This window comes from Pristis pectinata, chromosome 6 (assembly GCF_009764475.1).
Source record: "Pristis pectinata isolate sPriPec2 chromosome 6, sPriPec2.1.pri, whole genome shotgun sequence".
Lineage (NCBI taxonomy): Eukaryota > Metazoa > Chordata > Chondrichthyes > Rhinopristiformes > Pristidae > Pristis > Pristis pectinata.
Window position 1 is genome coordinate 98,843,869 of NC_067410.1, and position 10,786 is coordinate 98,854,654.

Consider the following 10,786-nt stretch of genomic DNA (forward strand, 5'->3'; position numbering starts at 1 on the left):
GTTGCACAGGTGTAACACTGACAAAAAGGATTGGTCAGTCTTTATAGAAGATGCCTTCTATTCATTTAATTGATATTAATGAAAATATAATTGCCATTTTCCCTAGTAGGCAGCCTAACTATCAGTTTAAAAATTATTCTGAAAACTTGGAAGGTAGCTGCCACTAATGCTGTTCATTTCTGTTTTAACTCTGAATTCAGGAAGTAGATGATGAAGAGCACGCTTATGGCCCATACCCAGCTGTTCTGGGAAGTAAAAGTGCCCTCACACCCTCTCTTAAATTGTTGGACTTCTTGTGGGAATGGTGCTTTGCCACGATACAAATCAACCGTGTTAAGTATTAGTAACTTGAACCTGACCAAATTTATTGAATTTCATTTTACAATTTACTGTGGCAACATCTGAGCTCACAACTTTCAGATTGTTGGCCCATTACCAAGGCACCCATAGCAGGAATGTGATGGTCTTTGATTTACTAAGTCAATCATTGGTAAACTTTTACTTCAGATTTTCTGTTAAACCAATTTTTTTGTTGACACCACCCATTCAAATCCAGATTGGCACTGCACCAACAAAACCTCTTTGTCACTGACTTATTCAGCAGCTTCATCATCAGTGTTCTTCTGTCCATTACAGAATCAGAAGTCAGGAGATTTCCTGTTGATTCCGCAGATTTCAATTTAATTAGCAAATCCCCAGATGAAGAATCTATACCCATCCCTAACAAAAGAAGGCCTAACCTTCTCCTAGTGGCATTCAGTCAGATCTACGATGATAAACAACATTGGGATAACCCAGTTATCCATCATCTATAAGCCACAAGTCAGGAATATGCCGGCATGCTCCCTACTTGCTTTGAAGAGTGCAACTCCCACTACACTCAAGGAACTTGTCACTATCCTGGACAAAGCAACCTGCGCAATGGGTACCTGCCCAATAGGAAAGAAACAGTAAGGCAATAGCCCAGAAACAAGATATCAAGGCCATTTAGTAATAAAGACATCTGATAGTTAACACATTGCTGGCTATAAATACCCATCAATAAAGCACATGTAGTTCATGTTTTTACTCATTCCCCCAAACCCACATCAGGCCTCCCACACCCTTGCCCCACCCTCTGTCTTGCAGCACCTCTGTTCTGCAGGGTCCATAGATACGACTTAATTTGTTTGAATCTAAATCAGATGTTAGTGTATCCCTGAGTCATCTCATTAATATGCTGCCAGCACTTGGATGCGCCGTTAGCAGTAAGAGTCATTTACAATCGTTGACCTTAAAATCTTACCAGTTCTCACCTCCCAATTTACCTTATTTAAATATAAACCTAATTGTTAGGTACTGTAAAACCTGGTTGCGGGTTTGATAAAATCAGGTTACATCAGTGACCTCTTGCCGTGTGGATCACAGTTGCTGCACTTGCCTTGAGGCTGCCAAGCACTCTTCTTCCATCAGAATGACCAGGATGTAGCGGGCTAAGATGCAGCATTTGGAGTAATCTCACCAGTAAAGTGCACACTGCACTCAGAGTGATTTAAAATGTTTGTTAAAACACAATCCTGGCACTCTGAAATGGAGGGCCAGTATGTTAAAATGTTTCTAGTACAGCTATGAATTTGAAAATAAAAATGATCTCATCGAAGATATGAGTCCAGATTGTATTTTAACATTGTGGTAAATAGTGTGGATTTAATTAACTTTAAGTGCGCAGATTTCTCTCTGACGGAATTCACTGCTGCATGAAAGCTTCTGTTATTTCTGGCATGTTTTAGTACTTGAGGCCTTTAGTTGTATTGAAGAACACCCGGTATCCAGACAGCCAATAGACAGGAATGTCAGGCATTCAAAGTAATTCTCCTAAAACATTAATGGAAAACTCTCCAATTCAAAAAAGATTTTTTTTATTAAACTTGGAAAATTCTTGTCTGATCCATGCAGTCCTGGAAGCTTCTAGGTTTGAACACTGATCCATGATTGGTTAGTTAATCTATCTGTAACACCAGTAGGGGCCTACAGTTATACTTAGCATCCAAAAAAGGTTTTCATTCCTTTCCATTATTCACCACCCCTGCTTGAAAATGCTTCATTCAAAGCCAAAGGGCAAGGACAGAGTTGGATTTGAAGCCTTGCTCCCTTTTATTCATGAGTTAACTCTCATCCAGAAGTCACTACATTCAAGGAAAGAGAAGAGGCATCGTACGAATATCAGCACTCTCCTCAATTTATCAGTTCCTAATAAATTGTAGCGTGCTTATAATTGCCAAAGGTAGCAGCAATAAGAAGGACTAATGAGCCTTTAAAAATAAAAGTCAAAATGGGATTAGGAGCATAAGGATTGAAAGGAACAGTTTCATAAAGCATTGTAAGTAGTGACACAGGTTAACAAAGCCATAAACATGCTTAGAGAGAATTGGGTTTAATTTACAGAGGAATATAATTGAAAATCAGAAAGCCCAAGTTAAATTTAAACAGAACCCTGGTTAAATCACATTTAGAGCACTTACACAGTTCTGTATCCATGGCATGAAAAAGATATAAAGGCACAAGAGAAGGTACAATGAAATATTTGCAAGGCAAGTTCCAGAAACGAGAGCTTTATAACCATCAGGAAACATTGAAAGTTTGAATGTTTGGGATCTCCCATCCAGAACTTTAGGTTCTGGACTTAAAGATGATCTTGAGATTTTAAAGTTGTGAAAAGATTTGCCAAATGCATATGAATAAAGAAAAGTTTCCAAAGCATGGATTCATTAATAAAGTGCTAATAGGACTTTAACACTTTACCCAGAGAATAGTTGTTTAAACAGAAGCAGGATAACCATGGACACAAGAAATTCTGCAGATGCTGGAATCTGGAGCAATACACAAAAAGTGCTGGAGGAACTCAGCAGGTCAGGCAGCATCTATGGAGGGAAGGGTCTCTGCCCCAAACGTCGACAAAGTCCTGATAAAGGGCCTTGGCCCGAAACGTCGACTGTTTATTTCCCTCCATAGATGCTGCCTGACCTGCTGAGTTCCTCCAGCAGTTTTTTGTGTATTGCTGCAGGATAACCATACAAGGGTGAAGGAAATGGACAAATATTCTGATGGGTTTAGATGAGGTAATGATGGAAGGAAGTTTTTAGAGCCATCAACACTTGACATATACAGGTTCTACTGACTGACATGCAGCTTGCTGTAAGTACAATGTAAACTAGAGAAAGGGTAGGTAGCCTATTTACTGCTTTTTAAACTGGTTATCAAGTGCTCAAGAATTTCCTCGAGTGCACTATACACCTGGATTTTAGTAATGTAACTAATATCATGAATCTATCATGTACAGAAACCTTAACAGTCCAGTGGAATTAACATAGTCTGCCAATAATGTTTATTGGTATATTACAGCCTTACACTGACATTATCACTCTTATGCTGTCTCCTTCACTGTTCATGAAGGGGTTCGGACCTGAACCTTGAACTCTTGTTTCTCTTTCCACAGTTGCTGACTGATCTGCTGAATGTTTTCAGCATTTTCTCTTTTTGTTTCAGATGTCCAGTGTCTGAAGTTTTTTTTAAATTTTCATTCAATGTTGAATTCACTGCCACTTCTATTCCAGGAAGGCCAATCTTGAAGAAGTTCTCTGCTCTCAGGTGAGACATCTGTCTGCCCCTTTTGCATGAATGAAGGGTCCCAGACCTGAAATTTTAACTCTGTTTCTCCTTCTACAGATACTGCCTGACCTGCTGAGTGTTTCCAGCATTTTCTGTTTTTGTTCCTTCACTGTTCCCCTGAACAGTATAGGTTAAATATTCCATGCTCATCACATCTGTTTAAATAATAACACAAGTCAGTGGAAAGAGAGAAGAATTTTGGCAGTGATATGCATATTCAAGATCTTGAGGTTTTGAAAAACCAAGGGATCAATTAAGCTTTTTGGATGTGGGGTGGTGGAGTTGAATTCTATGCTCCTCGACATAATGGAACGCAATGCTGGGAAAGGGGAAAACATATCTAGGTTTTGCCCTCCAGGAGGTACTGCAAAGTCAAGTTAAATCTGGAGTTAAATTTTCTCAGATTAACCCCAAAAATGTATATTAACCAAAGAAAAGCATTTTTGTTATTCTGAATGAGACGCTGACTGGAAGTGAGTTACAGATTATGTCCTGTTGTGACCAAATTGAGACAATCCCACTGTGTTTCACTTAGGGATGGCCAGAGAGAGAGTGCAGATAAGGAAGGTCTAGGAGGGACCAGAGGTGGGGAAGGGCAGGGAGAAAATGGAGATATAGAGAGCCTGGGGTCGAGTGGAGATGAGATAGGGAAGGGCGGCAAAGGAGTAGACACAGGGAGGTCCAGGGAGGCTGACCTTTGTTTGCACCTCACAAGATATGGCTGTGCCACCTGCCATTCAGCAGACTAGGACTTAGACCCAGCAACAATGAAAGACCAGTGATACACTTCTATGTCAGGATGGTGGTGTCAGTGGTGTTCCCAGGTACCTGTTGCCCTTGTCCTTCTTGGTGGGAGAGGTTGCAGGTTTAGGAGCTACCGTCAGAGTAGTCTCAGCAAGTGACCTGTGCATTTTGTAGATGGTAAACCTTAAAGCCACTGTGTGTCAGTTGTGGATGGAATAAGTGCTTGGGGTGGTTGGTATGGTGCCAATCAAGTGGGCTGCTTTCTCCTGAATGATGTTGAGCTTCTTGAGAGTTGTCGGAGCTAATCTCATACAAACAAGGGAAGAGTATTCCATCACACTCCTGACTAGTTGCTGGTAGAAAGATGAGTCACTTGCCATAGGATGCCCAGCCTCTGACTTGCTCTTGTAGTATGGAATCTAGGTGGCTGATCCAGTTGAGTTTCTCATCAGTGGTGATCGTGAGGTCCTTAATGGTGGGGATGTCAGCAATGGTAATGCATTGAATTGCAAAAGTAGGTGATTAGACGCACTCTTGTTGGAAATGATCATTGCCTGGCACTCTTGTGGCATGAATGTTACTTGCCGCTTATCAACCCTTATCAGAACATTGTCAAGTTCTTGCTGCATGCAGGGATGAACTGCTTCATTTGCTGAGGAACTGCAAATGGACATGAACGTCCCTACTTCAGACCTTATGATGGAAGGATGATCATTGATGAAGCAGGCACAGATATTTGTGTCCTGAGGAACTCCTGCAGTGATCTCCTGGGACTGGGATGATTGACCTTCAACAACCCAAACTCTCCTCCTCTGTGTGAGGTATGACTTCAACCACTGGAAAACCATTTTAATTCATCTTTTGTACCTCTTTCAGTGCTTCTATGTCTTAATATGGTACGGTGTCCTAACCTGTGGCAAACCTAAAATTTGTACAAGTTTTGAATCTGCATGTTATTTTTCATGGTCTAGCTACGAGCCCCAGTACTTTGTTTGCTTTCACTGTCGTCATGCTAACCTGCATCACTACTTTTAGTTATTTGTTTGTCTCTTTCCCCAGACTCCTGCTCCTCCACCTCATTTAGACTCCTGTTTTCCAAAGGGCATACTGTCTCTTTATTCTTTTGCCCAAAATCTATTTATTTATATTGAAGCAGAGTCAAAGGACCAATGTCAGACAGAAATAAATGATTTCAACATTTTCTCTGCCTTTTTTAATCAAACATACATTTAGCTGCATTTCCTCCCCCCATCTTGCTAGAAGAAACTGCCCAAAACCTAAGGATGGCAGCAACACACACATCTCAGTGATATGAGTCCTGGAAAGTTCATCACAATTGATCATATGTGCAGTATACTGAAAATTATATGGCATTAAAAAAAGCAGCTGCACGGTGAGCCACTCTGGAAGATATTTTAGTAGTTTGTCAGTGGTCCATATTCAGAAAATGTCATTAAACTCTCCCACATGAGCTATCCACTAAATACAATCCAAAAGAAAATAATTCTGAAAGAATTTGTTTATGTCTTTTAGCATTGACGGAGAGCTAATCATCGGGTTAAAGAAGAGCCGCAGAAAATAAGTGACGTAAGAGAAAGCAGATGAAAGCAGGAAAAATCAAAGCGTGGTGATAAATGGGGAAGATTAATAAAGGAATAAAGCACAGAAGTTTAGGAGGTAGATAAATGGGAGCTGGTTTTTCATGTTTGTCAGATGTGTAGGGCAATGCTGCCACTCCTTCCAGATGAATCCAGGAGTGAATCATCCACTACAAATAGACACCTTTACATTACAATCTATATTTAGTGTGCTCTTTTTCATCCGTGCTTTTAAAACAGCCATTTAATTGATTCTGTCAGATTGGTGATGAGGTCATGCAGCAGGAATCCTAGAGTAAATTCTAACCATCTGCTGCAGATGGCTACAGATCATTGGTTGCAGGCAACACTCCCTTCCCTTCCTGTGAGAGATTAATTGCACGTTACATTGTAATGGCTGTGTTTGCCAATCATGGATAAAGGAAGTCTTATTTTGTCAAGTATTGTATTTTAGTTTACTCTATCCATATTTTCCGCAACTGTCCAGAAAAATTGTAATAATGGTTTAGAAAAAAGTCCAGCTCCTAAATCTATAATTAAAATGGCAATGGCATCGAGATGGATTGATGCTTATCTGTATGCAATTGAGATCCGAGCTGTACAAGATGTGAATCAGTTATGAGCTTTTACCTGTTAGGTGGTATGTGTGCAGACATTTTAACTCTGCAAGCTGATTCTATATAGCAGGTACAAGTGACTTGTCATCACAGAATGTTAGAAAGCAGGTTCAGCAAATGGAGACACAGGAGACTGTAGATGCTGGAATCTGGAGCAATGTACAAAAAGCTGGAGGAACTCAGCAGGTCAGGCAGCACCTCTGGAGCAAAATGGACAGTCGACGTTTCGGGTCAACGCCCTTCGGCTGGGTTCAGCAAATGTTTAGGAAGACAAATGGCATGTAGGCCTTTATTGAAGGAGAATTAGAGTTTAGAAATAGGAAAGTATTGTTGCAATTGTACAGGGTAGTAGTGAGGCCATGCCTGGAGTACTATGCACAGTTTTGGTCCCCCTATTTAAGAAAGGACACAGCAGCATTGGAGGCAGTCCAGAAGAGATTCACAAGGTTAATTCCTAGGATGAAAGGGTTGTCCTATCACAAGTGGCTAAAGAAATTAGATCTGTATTCTCTGGAGTCCAGAAAAATGAGGAGCGATCTTATTGAAGATCAGATCCTAAGGGGGCTTAATTGGACAGAAAGCAAGATGTTTCCATTAATGGGACAAACTCAAATAGGGGAATATAATTAGGGGACAGTCATTTAGGGGTAGTGTAGCGGTTAGCATAACACCATGACAGCGCCAGCAACCCGAGTTCAATTCCAGCCGCTGTCTGTAAGGAGTTTGTACTTTCTCCCCGTGACTGCATGGGTTTCCTCCAGGTGCTCCGGTTTCCTCCCACAATCCAACGATTTACAGGTTAGGAAGTTGCGGACATGCTATGTTGGCGCTGGAAGCATGGGGGCACTTGCAGGCTACCTCCAGAACACTCTATACAAAAGATACATTTCACTGTGTGTTTCGATGTACATGTGACTAATAAAGATCTTATCTTATCTTAGTCCAAAACCGAGATGTGTTGCAACGTGATCTTGCAAAGGGTGGTGAATTCTTAGAGTTTTTTTACCCCACAAGGTTATGGAGGTTAGACCATTGGGGGTATTTAAAGAGGGGAAAGATAAGGGAAATGATGGGTATGGGGCACTGGTACACAAGAGATGAAGTCTGAGGCAGATCAGCCATGACCGTATTGAATGATGGGGCAAGCTTGAGGGGCCGAATGGCCTCCGCCAGCTCTGATTTTCTCATGACTTTATGTCATCTTTTATCAAATGTAAACTGCATACTTGCTGCAGTTTGTATACGTGGATGGTCCAGTGTAGGTCATTGATGTACTATCTGCTTGTACATACACCGACCTATCTCAGTTTATAAAGGCTTCTGTGGTCATAATGAAATGACATCAGGAATAAGATATAAGATATGTGCATCCCATGTGAAGAAGTTGAAATGGGAATTTGAACTAGGCCAAATAATATGTCACAGTTGGAAATTCTTCCATATATCTGCAACTTTCTGCATCTAACAGTATGAGATTTACAGCCTAAATGCCAACATTTTGCATAAAATTCTCTAATTCTCCAAGGATATGAGTGATAACAAATCACCCACCTCCCCAAACCAATTGTCTTATGTATAACCCGTGCATTTTGAGCACAAATGGTGATTGCATGAGTGTGATTGTACAAGAGTTGTGCTGAGGCAAACACTATTTCAGATCTAATGGATGTGCTTATTCTGTGCAATATAAAGTCACTTTGAGTTATATGCAGAGTTGTCATAAAACTATTTCATATTGCTGCCAGTTGTGGAAATGTCAAGTAAATAAACTTAACTGCATCTACTTGCATTTTGGTTCTCTTTAAAGGTTATTGACTCAGTCACATAAAAATGTACTTGACAACAGAGAGCACCCAGACCACAATTTGCTCTGTAAAGCATTTGCAGAAGTAGTTTGCCCCATGCTTTGCAAAGTGTTTACAATATCTACTTCCCAGCATGAAGCCTGTTTGCTACAAGAGAACTAACTGTTCCTCGGGCGTTATGATGTAGAGATTTATATGCAGTGCATTCATGACTATTAGAAACTCAGTCTAATACTTGCCATTCAAAAAATGTTGTGCCCAAACAGGAATAATGTGCTGGAACTTACCAAATTTTAACTGTGGTTCTATAAAGAACTTCCTGCTAACCACACTGCTCATGTCAGCTCATGCCTGACTCCTACGCTGCAGGTTGCAGTACGGAAATCAGGAATGAGCTGGAGATCGGATGCTGGAAATCAGATGTAACTTTGACATAAATACAATCCGGAGGCAGTTCCTCAGGGTACACCCCTGAGGTCTCATCGGCACTTGGCGACCACTCCACTGTGCGGGACTGCCACAGCAGCCAAACCTTAAGGGTGATTGGATTTGTGGAGCTGATAAGTGCAGCTGCAAAACAAACCATAGTGGCAAGTCTAGGTGGTGAGGTGGAACATGCTCAATCCAGCAGAATATGAAATGGTCAAGATCAGTGATATCCTGATTTTCTAATGGGGTAAGGTACTACCGGGGGGTAAATCAGAATATTTACCTGTGATACATAAGCAGAGTTGCTGCAATAGATGGAAGAAAGTTTGAATACAACATGCTGCTTTTTCTATTTATATGGTATGAGGAAATTGCTCTATTTTCAATGTAAGGAAATACTGTAAATTCACATGTAACTGATGGAAATTACTTTGTTATCACAGGTGGGAGTTATGCCATGCATACATGGGAAGGACTGTACTTTATGTGGGTTACTCCATGCATGAATGTGTGTTTTACTCTGTGATCAATACATTGGAGGTTGTTACACTGGGAATGGATGCTATTCCTTACTAAACTACATGAGAATTATTTCATGAGTGACACTGCAAAAGTTTCTCTGTACACAAGAGGTAGCAATTACCTGCTGTCTTAATGTGTAGCAGTTACTCCAGGTAGTACTGTGTGGAGTTATTCAATGCAGTTCTCTTTGGGACATGCTATACATCAACAAGTGGAGTTGCTCTAGACCCAATGTAAGGAAGTTACTCCATTGGGAACTATGCAAAATGCTTGATTATTGAGCAGGGTAAGGGGTCTGTGGTTTGCAACTGTGTTGGAGTTCTTGTTTATTCTTCAAGTTGAAGAGAGGTCACTTTATAACATTGTGGTGTTCCTGTTTATTTAGCAGGGTAGGAGTATTAAATCCATATGTGAGTTTTATATATTCAGTCAAGAATGGGTTACTTGTTATGTAACCACATATAATTCCTTTTTACTCACTAAGGTAAATAGTAAAAAAAAATTACTGTAATTCATTTTGGAAGTATTTGCTTCCTGAAATCACAAATGGCAGAAATGATCTTTGAGGTGTTGTACGTGATGTTACAGTGGTTGCTTGTGACCATCCCTATTTGGCTTTTGTAAAACTCCCTTAGTAGCCATTTGTGCAAATTCCTTTAGGCAGCTTAAAATAAGGAATGAATCTACGGCTGTTAAGAATGACTAACATTTGTTTTCTCTCCTACTGGTTGTTATCAAGCTGTAATATTGAAGATCATTATGCACATTGTAAACTTTCAGACTGGATCATGATGGATTAATGTTATTCAATAAATTAATTTAATGGTGACAACCACCATGTTTCCCTCATATTTTTGTGTACTGAACGCCCTTGGAAAGCTACAAGGATTGCTATGTTTGATGGCATTCAATTTTCATGGCAAGCAATGATTGGCCTGTTGTAATGCTGAAAATAACAGTAAGTTGTATCTCTATGGCAACTTTTATGTGGTGCAGCATTATAAAATGCTTCACAGGAACATTATCAAACAAAATTTGACCAAATTTGGCCAAATTACCAAAAGCTGGTGGTTCTAAGGTGTGTCTTCCCTGAGTAACTCGTGTAGTGATGTCCCAGGGCAGGGGAGATTGCCAAAGTGTCATGAATTTAATTTAATGGGACTTTGTTGCTTACTTAGGAAGTTATGTGGCTAATATTTATCAGAGATTCTCACCCTTTCCTGGGGTTTCCTACCCTTTACATATTTCCTAATTCCGAGAACACGGGGCAACAAGTGAGTATTATGCAACACCAGGAAGTAAATGACTGACTTCTCCTGAATTGCTCACAAAAGCCCTCTATAGTTGTGAAATGTTGAATAAGCACAAAAATTATGATAACAGAGTTTACCAGGACACCACACCTGGTTGAAGAGAGCTTATT

At 40.3% G+C, this 10,786-nt stretch overlaps 1 protein-coding gene across 2 annotated transcripts in view; it reads left to right on the plus strand.

The window, feature by feature from the left end:
- pid1 (phosphotyrosine interaction domain containing 1) overlaps positions 1-10,786 on the plus strand; it is a 92,354-nt gene that overhangs the window by 59,933 nt on the left and 21,635 nt on the right. The window lies entirely within an intron of this gene.